At 46.9% G+C, this 18396-nt stretch overlaps 1 long non-coding RNA gene across 1 annotated transcript in view; it reads left to right on the plus strand.

Annotated features, from left to right (window-relative positions):
• LOC134935489 (uncharacterized) overlaps window positions 1-18396 on the plus strand; it is a 199884-nt gene that overhangs the window by 176153 nt on the left and 5335 nt on the right. The window contains exons 2-3 of the long non-coding RNA XR_010180180.1: window positions 1205-1272; window positions 1346-1558. This is a non-coding gene — a long non-coding RNA (uncharacterized LOC134935489). The remainder of the gene's footprint in view (window positions 1-1204; window positions 1273-1345; window positions 1559-18396) is intronic.

Genomic DNA, 18396 nt, shown 5'->3' on the forward strand with positions numbered 1-18396 from the left:
GCACTGGAAGAGTAAGTCTCGAGCTACTCAGAAACTGCACAGATAAATCTTTTCGCAATATTGCGAATCTTTCGTTCGCAATTTTGCTAAGCTAAGATTCACTCCCAGTAGGCGGCGGCTTAGCGTGTGCAATGCTGCTAAAAGCAGCTTGCGATCGAACAACTCGGAATGAGGGCCCATGCAGGGCCGTTTCTTGGGGCAGGCGAGTGGTGCAACCGCACTGGGCGCCCGCCGCGGCACTAACTGTGGCTCCCTGCTTCCCCCTCCTATTTCTCCCAGAGTAACCCGCTCGGGGGCGGAGTTTCATGGAATGACGTGGATGCGTCGTTACGTCACAACGCAACCCCGTCACGACACGAAACTCCCCCCCCCCAAGCAGAGTACAGAGGGGGATCCAAGTTAGGAAGAGGAAAAGGCCGGCGCGAGGAGCGACTGGTGAGGCGGGCCGAAGAGCGGTAATCGCCTCTGTAAGTATTCTCTCTCTCTCTCAATGTGTAAAATGGGGACACCTGCCGTAATGTGTGAAATGGGGACTCTTGCCTGCCGTAGTGTGGAGATTTAATGTATCAAGGGCATTGCGGTGTGTGACATAATATGGTGCAGGGGGCATTACTGTGTGGGGCTTAATATGGTAGAATTTTTTTTTCCTGTGGTGGTCGTGATCTGTTGGAGCAGGGTCAAAAACTGGAGTGTGAGGTAGTCTTTTCAGATGAGGCCACGCCCATTTAGATGAGGCCACGCCCCCTTGCCGGGTGCGCGCACATTTTTTTTTTAATCTAGGTGTGTGTGTGTGGGGGGGGGGCACATTTTTTTATGTCATGGGGGGCGCATCTTTAAATCTCGCACTGGGAGCCAAATTGGCTAGAAACAGCCCTGGGCCCATGTGCACTGCAGGGGAGGCAAATTTAACATGTGCAGAAAGAGTTATATTTGGGTGGTTTTTTTTTGTTTCTGTGCAGGGTAAATACTGGCTGCTTTACTTATACACTGCAATTTAGATTGCAGATTGAACACACCACATCCAAATCTAACTCTCTCTGCACATGTTAAATCTGCCTCCCCTCCAGTGCACATGGTTTTGCCCAACTGTTAACAAAGTTCCTGCTGCGATCAACTCAGAATTACTCCCATTGTTACATATTATGCATAATTATGACCATAGCAACTTGGTGTTTTTATTACAATGTAGTATATTACTTTCCAGTTGCAAAAAAGACCGCAACAGTGTGGCATGCCCCCACTCAGCCAGAAGATGAGGATAATGGGAAGATGGTAAATACAATTATTTGGGGATCCTAAAGAAAGCAAATGTCTTGCATGATTTTAATTGCAGTTTTTTGTTTAGGAGCATCCACACAAGTGTCTCCTCCTTGAAAGCGGTGTCCTGCTGTTTTTAGCAGGCCAAGACACATGCGCCACAAGAAACCCTGCCAGGATGTGCACACCAGACCACACGTTTCTCCACCACAATGGTGCATTTTGGATATCTCTTCAAGGCCACTACTTCAACTATTGGAGAGTCCTCCATCAAGGTCACCACATTCACCACAGCTGCCTGGTGAGGAAACAAAAAATCAACAGCATTAGGACACATACTTACAAAGGCCAAATATGGATTATGCAGGCTGTAAGGATACCAGTGTATCCCATACGTATGTCAGAACACCAACAACAAACAATGTTAAAAATAGTATTATGTAGAGATGAGCGCCGGAAATTTTTCGGGTTTTGTGTTTTGGTTTTGGGTTCGGTTCCGCGGCCGTGTTTTGGGTTCGACCGCGTTTTGGCAAAACCTCACCGAATTTTTTTTGTCGGATTCGGGTGTGTTTTGGATTCGGGTGTTTTTTTCCAAAAACCCTAAAAAACAGCTTAAATCATAGAATTTGGGGGTAATTTTGATCCCAAAGTATTATTAACCTCAAAAAACATAATTTACACTCATTTTCAGCCTATTCTGAACACATCACACCTCACAATATTATTTTTAGTCCTAAAATTTGCACCGAGGTCGCTGTGTGAGTAAGATAAGCGACCCTAGTGGCCGACACAAACACCGGGCCCATCTAGGAGTGGCACTGCAGTGTCACGCAGGATGGCCCTTCCAAAAAACCCTCCCCAAACAGCACATGACGCAAAGAAAAAAAGAGGCGCAATGAGGTAGCTGACTGTGTGAGTAAGATTAGCGACCCTAGTGGCCGACACAAACACCGGGCACATCTAGGAGTGGCACTGCAGTGTCACGCAGGATGTCCCTTCCAAAAAACCCTCCCCAAACAGCACATGACGCAAAGAAAAAAAGAGGCGCAATGAGGTAGCTGACTGTGTGAGTAAGATTAGCGACCCTAGTGGCCGACACAAACACCGGGCCCATCTAGGAGTGGCACTGCAGTGTCACGCAGGATGTCCCTTCCAAAAAACCCTCCCCAATCAGCACATGATGCAAAGAAAAAGAAAAGAAAAAAGAGGTGCAAGATGGAATTATCCTTGGGCCCTCCCACCCACCCTTATGTTGTATAAACAAAACAGGACATGCACACTTTAACCAACCCATCATTTCAGTGACAGGGTCTGCCACACGACTGTGACTGATATGACGGGTTGGTTTGGACCCCCCCCAAAAAAGAAGCAATTAATCTCTCCTTGCACAAACTGGCTCTACAGAGGCAAGATGTCCACCTCATCTTCACCCTCCGATATATCACCGTGTACATCCCCCTCCTCACAGATTATCAATTCGTCCCCACTGGAATCCACCATCTCAGCTCCCTGTGTACTTTGTGGAGGCAATTGCTGCTGGTCAATGTCTCCGCGGAGGAATTGATTATAATTCATTTTAATGAACATCATCTTCTCCACATTTTCTGGATGTAACCTCGTACGCCGATTGCTGACAAGGTGAGCGGCGGCACTAAACACTCTTTCGGAGTACACACTTGTGGGAGGGCAACTTAGGTAGAATAAAGCCAGTTTGTGCAAGGGCCTCCAAATTGCCTCTTTTTCCTGCCAGTATAAGTACGGACTGTGTGACGTGCCTACTTGGATGCGGTCACTCATATAATCCTCCACCATTCTATCAATGTTGAGAGAATCATATGCAGTGACAGTAGACGACATGTCCGTAATCGTTGTCAGGTCCTTCAGTCCGGACCAGATGTCAGCATCAGCAGTCGCTCCAGACTGCCCTGCATCACCGCCAGCGGGTGGGCTCGGAATTCTGAGCCTTTTCCTCGCACCCCCAGTTGCGGGAGAATGTGAAGGAGGAGATGTTGACAGGTCGCGTTCCGCTTGACTTGACAATTTTGTCACCAGCAGGTCTTTCAACCCCAGCAGACCTGTGTCTGCCGGAAAGAGAGATCCAAGGTAGGCTTTAAATCTAGGATCGAGCACGGTGGCCAAAATGTAGTGCTCTGATTTCAACAGATTGACCACCCGTGAATCCTTGTTAAGCGAATTAAGGGCTGCATCCACAAGTCCCACATGCCTAGCGGAATCGCTCCGTGTTAGCTCCTTCTTCAATGCCTCCAGCTTCTTCTGCAAAAGCCTGATGAGGGGAATGACCTGACTCAGGCTGGCAGTGTCTGAACTGACTTCACGTGTGGCAAGTTCAAAGGGCATCAGAACCTTGCACAACGTTGAAATCATTCTCCACTGCACTTGAGACAGGTGCATTCCATCTCCTATATCGTGCTCAATTGTATAGGCTTGAATGGCCTTTTGCTGCTCCTCCAACCTCTGAAGCATATAGAGGGTTGAATTCCACCTCGTTACCACTTCTTGCTTCAGATGATGGCAGGGCAGGTTCAGTAGTTTTTGGTGGTGCTCCAGTCTTCTGTACGTGGTGCCTGTACGCCGAAAGTGTCCCGCAATTTTTCTGGCCACCGACAGCATCTCTTGCACGCCCCTGTCGTTTTTTAAAAAATTCTGCACCACCAAATTCAAGGTATGTGCAAAACATGGGACGTGCTGGAATTTGCCCATATTTAATGCACACACAATATTGCTGGCGTTGTCCGATGCCACAAATCCACAGGAGAGTCCAATTGGGGTAAGCCATTCCGCGATGATCTTCCTCAGTTGCCGTAAGAGGTTTTCAGCTGTGTGCGTATTCTGGAAAGCGGTGATACAAAGCGTAGCCTGCCTAGGAAAGAGTTGGCGTTTGCGAGATGCTGCTACTGGTGCCGCCGCTGCTGTTCTTGCGGCGGGAGTCCATACATCTACCCAGTGGGCTGTCACAGTCATATAGTCCTGACCCTGCCCTGCTCCACTTGTCCACATGTCCGTGGTTAAGTGGACATTGGGTACAACTGCATTTTTTAGGACACTGGTGAGTCTTTTTCTGACGTCCGTGTACATTCTCGGTATCGCCTGCCTAGAGAAGTGGAACCTAGATGGTATTTGGTAACGGGGGCACACTGCCTCAATAAATTGTCTAGTTCCCTGTGAACTAACGGCGGATACCGGACGCACGTCTAACACCAACATAGTTGTCAAGGACTCAGTTATCCGCTTTGCAGTAGGATGACTGCTGTGATATTTCATCTTCCTCGCAAAGGACTGTTGAACAGTCAATTGCTTACTGGAAGTAGTACAAGTGGGCTTACGACTTCCCCTCTGGGATGACCATCGACTCCCAGCGGCAACAACAGCAGCGCCAGCAGCAGTAGGCGTTACACGCAAGGATGCATCGGAGGAATCCCAGGCAGGAAAGGACTCGTCAGACTTGCCAGTGACATGGCCTGCAGGACTATTGGCATTCCTGGGGAAGGAGGAAATTGACACTGAGGGAGTTGGTGGGGTGGTTTGCGTGAGCTTGGTTACAAGAGGAAGGGATTTACTGGTCAGTGGACTGCTTCCGCTGTCACCCAAAGTTTTTGAACTTGTCACTGACTTATTATGAATGCGCTGCAGGTGACGTATAAGGGAGGATGTTCCGAGGTGGTTAACGTCCTTACCCCTACTTATTACACCAAGGATAATAATATATTACCAGAGAGTGCTTTATCCAAATATATTGAATTTATTACATATATATCACAATAAAATATAAAATAAACACATGTACACATAAAATTATAATTTTTCCCCTACTTATTACAGCTTGACAAAGGGAACACACGGCTTGACACCTGTTGTCCGCATTTCTGGTGAAATACCTCCACACCGAAGAGCTGATTTTTTTGGTATTTTCACCTGGCATGTCAACGGCCATATTCCTCCCACGGACAACAGGTGTCTCCCCGGGTGCCTGACTTAAACAAACCACCTCACCATCAGAATCCTCCTGGTCAATTTCCTCCCCAGCGCCAGCAACACCCATATCCTCCTCATCCTGGTGTACTTCAACACTGACATCTTCAATCTGACTATCAGGAACTGGACTGCGGGTGCTCCTTCCAGCACTTGCAGGGGGCATGCAAATAGTGGAAGGCGCATGCTCTTCACGTCCAGTGTTGGGAAGGTCAGGCATCGCAAACGACACAATTGGACTCTCCTTGTGGATTTGGGATTTCAAAGAACGCACAGTTCTTTGCGGTGCTTTTGCCAGCTTGAGTCTTTTCAGTTTTCTAGCGAGAGGCTGAGTGCTTCCATCCTCATGTGAAGCTGAACCACTAGCCATGAACATAGGCCAGGGCCTCAGCCGTTCCTTGCCACTCCGTGTGGTAAATGGCATATTGGCAAGTTTACGCTTCTCCTCCGACAATTTTATTTTAGGTTTTGGAGTCCTTTTTTTTCTGATATTTGGTGTTTTGGATTTGACATGCTCTGTACTATGACATTGGGCATCGGCCTTGGCAGACGACGTTGCTGGCATTTCATCGTCTCGGCCATGACTAGTGGCAGCAGCTTCAGCACGAGGTGGAAGTGGATCTTGATCTTTCCCTAATTTTGGAACCTCAACTTTTTTGTTCTCCATATTTTATAGGCAGAACTAAAAGGCACCTCAGGTAAACAATGGAGATGGATGGATTGGATACTAGTATACAATTATGGACGGACTGCCACGGTTAGGTGGTATAAAAAAACCACGGTTAGGTGGTATATATTATAATAATAATACAATTATGGATGGACGGACTGCCTGCCGACTGCCGACACAGAGGTAGCCACAGCCGTGAACTACCGCACTGTACACTGGTTGATAAAGAGATAGTAGTATACTCGTAACAACTAGTATGACACTATGACGACGGTATAAAGAATGGAAAAAAAACCACGGTTAGGTGGTATATATTATAATAATAATACAATTATGGATGGACGGACTGCCTGCCGACTGCCGACACAGAGGTAGCCACAGCCGTGAACTACCGCACTGTACACTGGTTGATAAAGAGATAGTAGTATACTCGTAACAACTAGTATGACACTATGACGACGGTATAAAGAATGAAAAAAAAACCACGGTTAGGTGGTATATATTATAATAATAATACAATTATGGATGGACGGACTGCCTGCCGACTGCCGACACAGAGGTAGCCACAGCCGTGAACTACCGCACTGTACACTGGTTGATAAAGAGATAGTAGTATACTCGTAACAATTAGGATGACACTATGACGGTATAAAGAATGAAAAAAAAACCACGGTTAGGTGGTAGGTATATAATAATAAATAATACAATTCTGGTCGGACGGACTGCCTGCCGTGTGCCGACACAGAGGTAGCCACAGCCGTGAACTACCGCACTGTACACTGGTTGATAAAGAGATAGTAGTATACTCGTAACAATTAGGATGACACTATGACGGTATAAAGAATGAAAAAAAAAACCACGGTTAGGTGGTAGGTATATAATAATAAATAATACAATTCTGGTCGGACGGACTGCCTGCCGTGTGCCGACACAGAGGTAGCCACAGCCGTGAACTACCGCACTGTACACTGGTTGATAAAGAGATAGTAGTATACTCGTAACAATTAGGATGACACTATGACGGTATAAAGAATGAAAAAAAAAACCACGGTTAGGTGGTAGGTATATAATAATAAATAATACAATTCTGGTCGGACGGACTGCCTGCCGTGTGCCGACACAGAGGTAGCCACAGCCGTGAACTACCGCACTGTACACTGGTTGATAAAGAGATAGTAGTATACTCGTAACAATTAGGATGACACTATGACGGTATAAAGAATGAAAAAAAAAACCACGGTTAGGTGGTAGGTATATAATAATAAATAATACAATTCTGGTCGGACGGACTGCCTGCCGTGTGCCGACACAGAGGTAGCCACAGCCGTGAACTAACGCACTGTACACTGGTTGATAAAGAGATAGTAGTATACTCGTAACAATTAGGATGACACTATGACGGTATAAAGAATGAAAAAAAAAACCACGGTTAGGTGGTAGGTATATAATAATAAATAATACAATTCTGGTCGGACGGACTGCCTGCCGTGTGCCGACACAGAGGTAGCCACAGCCGTGAACTACCGCACTGTACACTGGTTGATAAAGAGATAGTAGTATACTCGTAACAATTAGGATGACACTATGACGGTATAAAGAATGAAAAAAAAAACCACGGTTAGGTGGTAGGTATATAATAATAAATAATACAATTCTGGTCGGACGGACTGCCTGCCGTGTGCCGACACAGAGGTAGCCACAGCCGTGAACTACCGCACTGTACACTGGTTGATAAAGAGATAGTAGTATACTCGTAACAATTAGGATGACACTATGACGGTATAAAGAATGAAAAAAAAACCACGGTTAGGTGGTAGGTATATAATAATAAATAATACAATTCTGGTCGGACGGACTGCCTGCCGTGTGCCGACACAGAGGTAGCCACAGCCGTGAACTACCGCACTGTACTGTGTCTGCTGCTAATATAGACTGGTTGATATTTAAAGAGATATTAGTAGTATACAACAATACTATACTGGTGGTCAGGCACTGGTCACCACTCCTGCAGCAAAAGTGTGCACTGTTAATTAATATAATTGTACTCCTGGCTCCTGCTAACAACCTGCAGTGCTCCCCAGTCTCCCCCACAATTAATTATAAGCTTTTAATTTATACATTGATGACTGTGCAGCACACTGGGCTGAGCTGAGTGCACACAGACTGAGTCACACTGTGTGACTGACTGTGCTGTGTATCGTTTTTTTTTTCAGGCAGAGAACGGATATAGCAGAGAGAAGTGAACGGATATATTATATTAAATAAAAGTTAACTAGCAACTGCACTGGTCACTGACTGTGGTAAACTAACTCTGTCTGCGACTCTGCACAATCTCTCTCTCTCTATCTAATCTATCTCTATTCTAATGGAGAGGACGCCAGACACGTCCTCTCCCTATCAATCTCAATGCACGAGTGAAAATGGCGGCGACGCGCGGCTCCTTATATAGAATCCGAGTCTCGCGATAGAATCCGAGCCTCGCGAGAATCCGACAGCGTCATGATGACGTTCGGGCGCGCTCGGGTTAACCGAGCAAGGCGGGAAGATCCGAGTCGCTCGGACCCGTGAAAAAAAACATGAAGTTCGGGCGGGTTCGGATTCCGAGGAACCGAACCCGCTCATCTCTAGTATTATGACAGGTGTTCCCAAAATTTGTGGGTGTCGACTACCGCCATGGAGTAGCATATTAACCTGTAGGGTCTACTGCCAAAACTCAAGAGTTATCTTTTTTTCCAAAATATTTTTTATTGAGGTCAAAAAGGCATGTTGAATCATAACAGATGATGACATATAATGACATATAATTCAACTGTACCTGGGGCCACATTAGTCACCCGGAACCGTTGTGTGTGAAAAGAAAGAAAAAATAGAATCCGAAGCCTAGAACAGAGAACCTCATATTTTCAGTTTTTACATCGATACGTTTAGATATATGTTATATCATAGTATTGTGTAATCAAATAGCAAAGTTAGTAAACATAAAATATGATGGAACAGTTAATGTGTTCCTGCTAATTAGTAGATTCTTTGCCTAGCAGTAAAGCATATTAATGCGTCTCCCCCTTTGGGGATCGCTAAATCCTAAAACAATAAAAACACTAACAGTATTAACAACATTATTAACATTATTAATCGTACCTGCCAGGACCCGGGGGCCGCCGACCCATCCACGGAGACATCAACAGTGTGATAAGAAGAGATAGACGATAGATATCCAGTGTTAGGGAGTAGGAGGAGGTAGATGTAAGAACTTAAGGGTCAGGTGCGGGCAATCAGAGTTGAGACGATGAGAGGGAATAGAAAGCAAGAAAACAAGAGAAGAGTAAAAGGTAGGGAAGCGGAGAGGGGGCTAGGGTGTAGTTATGGAAGAGCGATGGGGGGGTCATCTGCTAGAACTTGGTGTCCGTACCAGGTGGTGCAGTGAAAGCTTTGTTTGATGGCTGTTTTTGTCGAAGTGGGTAGTGTGTTGATAAATCGTCTCCAGCAGTGAAACAGGGTGGGGGTTAATATTTCTTTGTTAAGGGAAGTCTCCAGCCAGTCCATTGTGAATAGGAATAGTAGTCTAGCGGTAGCTAGAGGTAGTGTGGGAGGGGTATTGGATATCCATTGTTGTAATATGGCCTTCCTGCCCACCGCTGAGAGGATCATAATTAGTTTCGTGTCTCGAGAGGGAATATCGTTTTGGTCACGGACATACCCGAATAGCGCCCAAGAGGCAGTACATCGGAAGCGCAAGCCCAACTCGGCAGTTCCGTAGGTGTGTAGTTCTGTCCAAAATTTTTGGATGTGGCTGCAGTGCCAGAAGCAGTGCATAAGATCTGCTATTAATGAAGAGCATTTTAAGCATTTAGCCGAGTCGGACAAGCCCATCAAATGGCTCCTCCTTGGTGATATGTAGGCTCTGTGTAGTATTTTGTATGCCATTTCTTGATAGAGGCTGGCAGGGATAAGTTTGAGGGAGCTCGCAAAGCTATCGACTATGTTCTCCGGGGACATTGACGGGATTTGGGTGGACCATGTTTGTATTTGTGTGAGGTCTGTAGTAGGTATGTGTTCCGTGCGTATGCGGGTATATATTGCTGAGATGGAGCAGGTCCCTGAGCGCAAAAGTGCGTCCAGAGAGTTAACCAGGTCTGGGGCAGTAAGATGTGAGAGGGTCGATCGTATGTAGTGTGATATTTGGTAGAAATAAAAGCGATGGCGGAGGCTAATTCCATATTTGGTTGACACCTCCGTGAAGGTGAGTATTCTTTTGTTGGAGTCGAGGAGGTTTCCTATACATGTGATACCTGAGGCGTGCCAATTGGTAAAGGGGATGTGGGCCTGACCATTTTGGAATTGTGTATTTCCGACCAAAGGGAGAAAGAGTGAGTAGGTGTGGTGTAGCTTAAGAGATCTGCGGGAGAGTCTCCACGCTACAATAGTAGAGGTTAATAGAGGGTTATCCAAATGGAGGTTAGATATTTCCGATTTGTTTGCATGGAGGATGTAGCTGAGGGATAGGGGGGCACAGAATTGGGAGTCGACTAGTGAGTCGGTAAAGGTAGATGTTCCGTGGATCCAGTCCACTGCGAATCGGAGGAGACAAGCATGGTTGTACTGCTCCACGCTCGGCAGATTCACCCCTCCATTTTGTATTGTTTGGGTTAACTTAAAAAGACTTATCCTGGGTCGTTTATTGGCCCAGATAAATTTCGAGATCGAGGAATTGAGATGAGATACATCAGCTTTTGAGAGTATGATGGGCAACATCTGCAGAACGTAGAGCAGTCTGGGGAAACTAACCATCTTGACTAGATTACAGCGCCCCAAGAGATTCAAGGGTAGTGTTTGCCATAGCGTAAGTTCTGTCTGGATCTTAATGAGAATTGGGTGGATGTTGTCGGTGTATAGATGGGTGGGGTCAGCGGGTAGTATGATGCCTAGATATGTGATGTGGGTGCTAGCCCATCGGAATGGGAAGGGGGTATCCCAGTCTTTAGTAATCTGGGGAAATATGGCCAATGCTTCCGACTTGTCGAAATTGACGGTGAAGCCTGCAAAAGAGGAAAAGCGGTCAATAGCTTCTTGTAGTGCTGTTATCGACTGTCGTGGGTTGGAGGTAAGTATAAGGATGTCGTCTGCAAATGCCATAAGTTTAATTTCCCTGTTGCCAATTTTTATACCACGAAAGGTGGGTAAGTTGGTGATATATCGTATAAGGGGTTCTAGGGCGATGTTGAAGAGGAGGGGGGAAAGGGGGCAACCCTGTCTAGTTCCTCTCTCTAGGAGAAAGGGTGGGGAGGGGGTATTGTTAACTATCACCTGCGCAGATGGATTAATGTAGAGAGAGTCAACCAGTCCCCGAAACGTCTCGCCAAATCGCTGGTAGAGTAGAACTCTTGTTAAGTGAGGCCAGGCGATCTTGTCAAAAGCTTTTTCAGCGTCCAGGTTGATTAGGATGTTGTCTGTGATATTATTGGTGTGGGAGTGAGTAATGGCTGCCAGCGCCACTCTGATGCCTCGCACTGATTGTCTATGTTTAAGAAATCCCATCTGCGCTGGCGATATAATACGGGAGAGGCATAGCTGTAGTCGATTGGCCATCAGTTTGGTGAGGACTTTAAAGTCTTGATTAAGGAGTGAGATCGGTCTGTAGGACCCAGGCAGGGAGGGGTCTTTGCCTGGTTTTGGTATGACAATAATTGTGGCTTCGTTAAATCTAATCGGGATCTGTTTAGAGGTGAGAATATGGTTATAGAGTGATGTGAGGGTAGGGGCGAGTTCGTCTCTTAATATTTTGTAAAATTCCGCTCCGTATCCATCTGGGCCGGGGCTTTTGTTGTTTGGTAGGGTCTTAATGACCTCCACCACCTCCTCCACTGTTATCGGTTTATCTAGGGAGTCCCTCTCCTCTTGTGTCAAAATGGGGAGGTCTGCTTCCTTCAAAAATGATTGGTTGGCAGTAGGATCATCAGGGCCTTTGGTATATAAAGATTGGTAGAAATTTCTAAATTCTGAACAAATGAGGTCAGGAGTGGTGGTCAGTTTGTCCGCATGCATGATCGCGTTGACCCAGTTACGGGATTTGGGTCCTTTGATTAAATTTGCTAATAATTTGCCTGATTTGTTACCCCATCTGTGGAGTCTATTCCGCTGATAGTCATAGGAGAGCTGAGCCCGTTTCGTGAGAAATGTATCATATACAAGCTTGGCTGAGAGGTACGCCTCTTTGTGGGCGGGGGTGTTGTGTTGTGTGAAGCTGCGGTATGTTGAGGTGAGAGTGGAGCTCAGGGCGTGTAGTTGGGAGGAAAATTTTTTCCGTTTGGCGTGTGTATAGGACATGATGTGTCCCCTAAGGACGGCCTTTGCCGCCCCCCAAAAGATTGGTGAATCTAATTGTTGATCGTTATTGTCTGAGGTGTAGTTATGCCAGGACTGTTTGAGGTGAAGCATAAAATCAGTAGACTGGCGGAGGTAGGCTGGAAATCGCCATCTCAAGGCGGTGCGTTGTGGTAATCCCAGTTGGAGACGGAGAGATATAGGGGCGTGGTCCGAGATGATAATATTCTCGATAGATGTATAGGTGATTTTGGGTAGGAGATTGGTGCCGGTAAAGATGTAGTCGATTCTGGAGTGGGATGAATGGGGGTGGGAATAAAAGGAATAGTCTTTTTGGGTGGGGTGGAGTATTCTCCACGGGTCTAGGAGGTTTAGTTGGGTACAGAAGGAGGAGAGCAAGTGGGTGTGGGGAGTAGAGGTAGTAGCACTTACCCTGGATCTGTCCATGGATGGGTCGACGACCGTGTTAAAATCTCCGCCAACTATCAAGTTTTGGCCTCCCCAGGTTATAAGGGTCGATAGCAGATCTGCAAAAAAAGAATCTGGTGAGGTATTTGGTGCATATACGTTAAGGAGAGTGTATGTCGTGTTTTGTATGTTTATATCTAATAATAAAAATCTGCCCTCTGGGTCAAGCTGTTTTCTGAGGATTGAGTGTTGTAGGTTGGCATGGATTAAAATCGCCACACCCCTAGATTTCGCGTGATAGGGAGAAGATATGCAACTCCCTATCCACGGGGCACGGAGGGTGTGTCTAGGATCATCCAACCAGTGTGTCTCTTGTAAAAATACAATCTGGGGAGACAAACGTTTCAAATGAGCCAGCACTTTTTTCCGTTTGACCGGGTGATTAAGGCCCTCTACGTTCCAAGATACCATGTGGAGTAGTGTGGCCACTGGATCTACGTCTATGGGAGTTTGTGAGTGGGAGTCGGAGGGCATATTATCCCACTCCCATCGGGAAAAATATCATTAGAAAGGTTGGAAGGATAAGATGGGGTCCCACCCCGACCCAGCGAACGGGGGGGGAGTTTCCCAGTGGGGGGAGGGGGCTCCGACTCAGGCAGGCACAACTGACAAAACATAAAAATAATAACATAAGTAGTTTCCAACTATGGAAACCTAAACAACAGAAAATATACATGAGTGCGGGATATTCGCACTCCTTATATTCTGCATTTGAGACCCGAAAAGAAGGTTCGGATAGTGTTTAGCCATAATCAAAAAGAGTCACATGGTGATCAAGTGGAAGGAAGGGCGAAGTGTAGCCTAGCTTCGTCTGGATCTTCAAAGAACTTCGGACGTCCGTCTTCAAAAACTCTGAGGCGCGCTGGGTATAGTAGTGCGAATTTGATCTTTGCCTCAAAGAGGTGTCTGCATATGGGGGCAAACTCTTTGCGTTTCGCCGCCACTACAGCTGAGAAGTCCTGAAAGATGAGAAGGCGTTCTCCGTTGATCGTCAGATTGGCTGTTTTTCGGTATTGGTCTAGGAGTCTCGTTTTATCTGCGTAATTTAAGATCCTCATGATGACCGGACGTGGGCGGCCTGATGTGTTTTTCCGTTCCGGGCCTAATCTGTGTGCTCTTTCAATGATCAGGGGGGATCCCTTGAGGTTCATGGACAGTTGTTCTGGGATGGCTAGCGAGAGGAGATCTAAGAGCTCGTGGCCTTTTACGGATTCGGGGATACCGATGACTCGTAGGTTATTTCTTCTGCTACGATTTTCCAGGTCATCGAGCTTATCCGAGAGATCCGCGACTTCGAGTTGTTTCGCCTGTAAGGATCTTTGAGCTTCAGTCAGGTCATCCTCTAGGGCCGAGATCCTTTGCTCTGCCTCATCCAGGCGAGTGGAGTGTTGGGTTAATAGAGTTGATGATGATTCGATAGCTTCCTTTATGCCCGCTAGTTTTTCATCGAGAAGAGGGCCTAGTACCGCCAGTAGGTCTTTGTGCTTCATCTTGGGTTGTTTGGCAGGCGGTTTAGATTTGCGGGAGCTTCTGGAAAGTGAGCGTGTAGTAGAGTGATCAGAGTCCGATGAGTCTATTTCCGGGGTGTCCTCTCGGGTTTGTTGATCAGTCCCTGCGGGCATTACGGATAGAGGTATCAAGAATTTTTCCATGCAGGGTCGCCCAGAGGGGGAGGTTAAGGCTAGAAACACTAGGTGCTTAGGTAGTAAATGATGTAGTGGGTCTCATGTGCTAGGTGGTTATTTATTGCTGGTCTTCATTTAGTGCGTTGCAGGTGCTCATCAAATATGGCATCTAGCTCACTAAAGCAGAGATCAAGGTGAGGGGGGAATGGGTATCTCCTGACCGATGTTGAGGAGGTTGTCAGAAGTATGGATAAGAGTTGCAATAGGCTTGATTTTCGCTATCAGCAGCCGCCGCCCCGATTCCGCAGTCCGGGTCTGGTGAGAGCGGGGTGTTGAGGGAGATCTGACAGGGAGGCAGGTGTCGGCTGAGTCCTCAGGCTTCCGGCGCGAGAGCCGCCGAAATTGAGGCCCCGGCTTTTGCTCTGTGACTGGGCCGCAATCTGCGGGAGCGTCCACGTTGCTCCCCGATTCCGCGGTCCGGGTCTGATGAGAGCGGGGTGTTGAGGGGAGGGTTAGTGAGTGGGGGTAATGAATAGGAGCGGGTCTTGACGGTCCTGGAGGGGATTTTTGATGTTTTAAAGCAGGAGCTCCCCCAGGCTGCGACTGCTCTTCTCCTGTGCCAGGCCACGCCCCCCAGGCCTCACTTCTTATATCTGCAGGGTACACCTGTCGATTCCACAAAACTAACCAGCTGTTGCAGGTCTCTGTTATACAGGAGAATATACCCCAGGTCGCCAGGGAGCAGTGTGATTAATATAAAATTTGATCCCAAGGCAGGTCTGCTGCCAAGCCACGCCCCTCCACATCGGTCATTTTAAGATGATATACAATGATGATGATGATTCCCCTCCGGTTGTCAGAGAGGAGACCTGTGGGCAGGCAGGATTATAGGGATAGATGTGTAGCAGCTGTAAAACCAGAAGCAACCACCAGAGGGAGCTCCTATTACAGCCTATCTCCAGCTATGGGTGCCTCGCCAACCTCAAGATGGCCGCCGCCAGTCGATGAGACCAGGTCCCTCCGGAGCTCTCCTGGTCGCCATCCACCGTCAGCGGGGTGGGGGAGCTGTCAAACGGGGGTATGTGAGGCGGGGGGCGGGTGTCAGGCGTCCGTGGTGGCCGGGGGATCGGCGAGGCAGCGCAGGTGATGGGGTTTTAGGCGGCGCCAACCACAAGATGGCCGCCGGCCGTCCGTTCTGTGTGTCCCGGCCACTGTTTCCCGCAGGCCGCCCGGTCTCCGGTCCTCTCTGGGGCTTTAGGGGTTTGCTGGGCAGGGTGTCCGGCCTCCGGAGAGCTGCTTAGGTGGAGGGGAAAGTCCGTGTAACGGCCGCTCCGGGCCCGGCGGTCCCCCGTCCTCACCCCAAAATCGAGGCCCCGGCTTCAGGGACAGAGGTAGGCCGCAATCCGCAGGGGGCAGCGCAGGGCCCCCCCGATTCCGCAGCTTCGACCTCTGGATGCAGGGTGGTTCAGCAGGGCTTAGGGGCTGTGTAATTATACAGAAGCCCTCAGATTTGGGCCAGGGGGTCTCTTTTAAAAAGCTGCTGGCTGGAGCTCTTCACAATCCTGACCTCCCTCGATGCCAGCCAGACCACGCCCCCCTCAAGAGTTATCTTACCAAAGAGTACGCTTCTAGCATTTTGGATATGGTAATTAGTATGTAATTTTTTGACTGTTGGAACAATACTGCATAAAATTATGTGTATGGTTGTTTTTCAACACACCCATTTAAAGGTACATTAAACAGTTGTCGAAGTCAAAAATATTACATAGAGAGAACATACAGACTCCACACATTATGAGTTGCTATGCTTGAAAATACGCGCAGCGAGCACAGCAACATATGGTAACATATGCATTTACACAGACATGCCACAGAGATAGATTCGACTCATATTTCATACAGCACATAATTTGAACATATCAAGCGCCAGACATCATAATGTTTTAAATGTATTTAATGGAGTAACGTCATGTATGTGTATTATTGGAATGAAACAAGATAGACATGTCGTGTTTGGTATTAAAGCAACCAGATTAATGTGTATATCAATTTGATGCCTGTTATTAAGTTGTAGCTCATTGCAACAAGTAGATATGATTAAATGTATGAAAGCTAAAGTCACTCTTATTAGAACAATGGATTTCCTGGAAGACAGCATGATTGTAGCCTAGAGCCAGTGGCTATCTCCTGTGATTACACCATCAAGGCTGTTTGCATATGAACTGACCAGTGACTCATCATGAATGAGAAAGTTCCCTCCCCTAGACTAGATGTGTGCACACCCTCAAACTACATAGTGTATTGCTGATCAGACACACAGAAGTTTCTGTTTTCCCCTGGGTCCTGAGAGAGATGGAGTGTTGGTAATAGTTTGCTTCTGTTAGCTGGAGTTGAGACACAGCTAATGATGGAGGAGGGGGAGCGTAGATAGCATTGAAGAAAATATGGTGATGTATTTGCTGGCAGTGGCTGTATTTTGAATTAGATTGTAATAACTGCTTACTGTATAAATTGTAACCATGTAACTATATATATATATATATATATATATATATATACTGTACATTGTGATATATTGAATACATATCCTTTTAATATCAAATATATACATCAATGAGCTTTGGAACTTAGACAATGGGGTATATTTACTAAGATTCGTATTTTTCAGAATCATGTTCAAGTTCAATCACGACTGACATCGACAGTGTAAATCTGCAACTTTTTGAATTGATTACGACTCATTTACTAAGCAGTCGTATTCGTATTTTCCGTATCTTCCGATGTCGATGTCATTCGTGCTTTTTTGCTGCTGAATGCGGCCGCGTTTGCTATTTTGCGGCCGCGTTGTTGCGTTTTTTTTACGACTGCGTCACAAGTCTGTTACGGCAGTGATTTGGAATTTGCGGCCGCGTTTTTACTCCTAAGTTTCGTTTACGTCACGCGGCCGTGATTGGTTGTATTCGTGAAGGAGGAGTGTCTGTGCATGTTACTATAAAAACGCCCCAAACACTCCGCACCTCGTGGGTTTAGCTAGTGGAGAGGAGAGAGGAAGGTGTATTTGGAGTTGGTGAGTTTGGTGGAGTTTTTGGTGGATTTGGAGAGGAGTTTGGTGATTGTTGAGTGCTGTACTGTGTGTGTTAGTAGTCTTGTGATCTTTGTAGTATTGTTTTTTCCCAGTTTGTAAACTTTTTTGTCCTTGTTTTTTTTTTTCAGTCTTTTGTCATTGTTTGTGAGTGAGTGAGCGTGTGTGTTGGCTGTGTGGTGTGTAGTAGGAGTAGTGGAGGAGTGTGTTTTGTGTTTTCATTTTTGTGTGTTTTATGTTGTTTGTCATGTCCGACTCAGAGGTCAGTGTGGTGGCGGAGGTTAGTGAGGTGGAGGCTGGTAGTGAGGTGGAGGCTGGTAGTGAGGTGGAGGCTGGTAGTGAGGTGGAGGGGGGTAGTGAGAGGGAGGAGGTTAGTGAGGAGGAGGAGGAGGGGGTGCCTGTTGCTGGATTTTCCAGTGATAGTGATGGTGTTGTGGCACCGCAGCCACGCACCACTACCAAGACTGGCAGGAATATAAAGTTCAGCTATGCTGAAAACATGGCGTTGGTGCGTGAGCTGATGAAGCACCATCGCCAATTGTTTGGTCAGGATGCTGCCAGGGTGTCCTCCCGCAGGAAGTCTGCCCTGTGGGGGCAAGTCATACTTGCTGTGAATAGTGAGGGTGTGGTGAGGCGGACAGAGGACACGTGCCGCAAGCGTTTCTATGATATTAAGCGGCGTGTCAAGGCCAAGATGGCCAAAGAGTCCAAATCTGCACGGAGAACCGGAGGTGGGCCACCTTTACGTGTAAGCTATCGGGACTGGGAGGAGCCTGTGCGGGCATTGATTCCTGGCGAAGTGGTGTCTGCTACTCATGTCCGGGATTCGGACCGACCCACGCAGGATGGTAAGTTTGTTTTGTAATATTGTTCTTAAAATGTCTGTAAAATTTAGTTAATTTCATTTTTAAAGTTTAAAGGATGATTTTTTTCTCACAAAACAGATTGCATGCCTATGCTCCCTTAAGGTGTGTTTGTGTTTT

The sequence above is a fragment of the Pseudophryne corroboree genome, chromosome 6 (genome assembly GCF_028390025.1).
Source record: "Pseudophryne corroboree isolate aPseCor3 chromosome 6, aPseCor3.hap2, whole genome shotgun sequence".
Taxonomy (NCBI): domain Eukaryota; kingdom Metazoa; phylum Chordata; class Amphibia; order Anura; family Myobatrachidae; genus Pseudophryne; species Pseudophryne corroboree.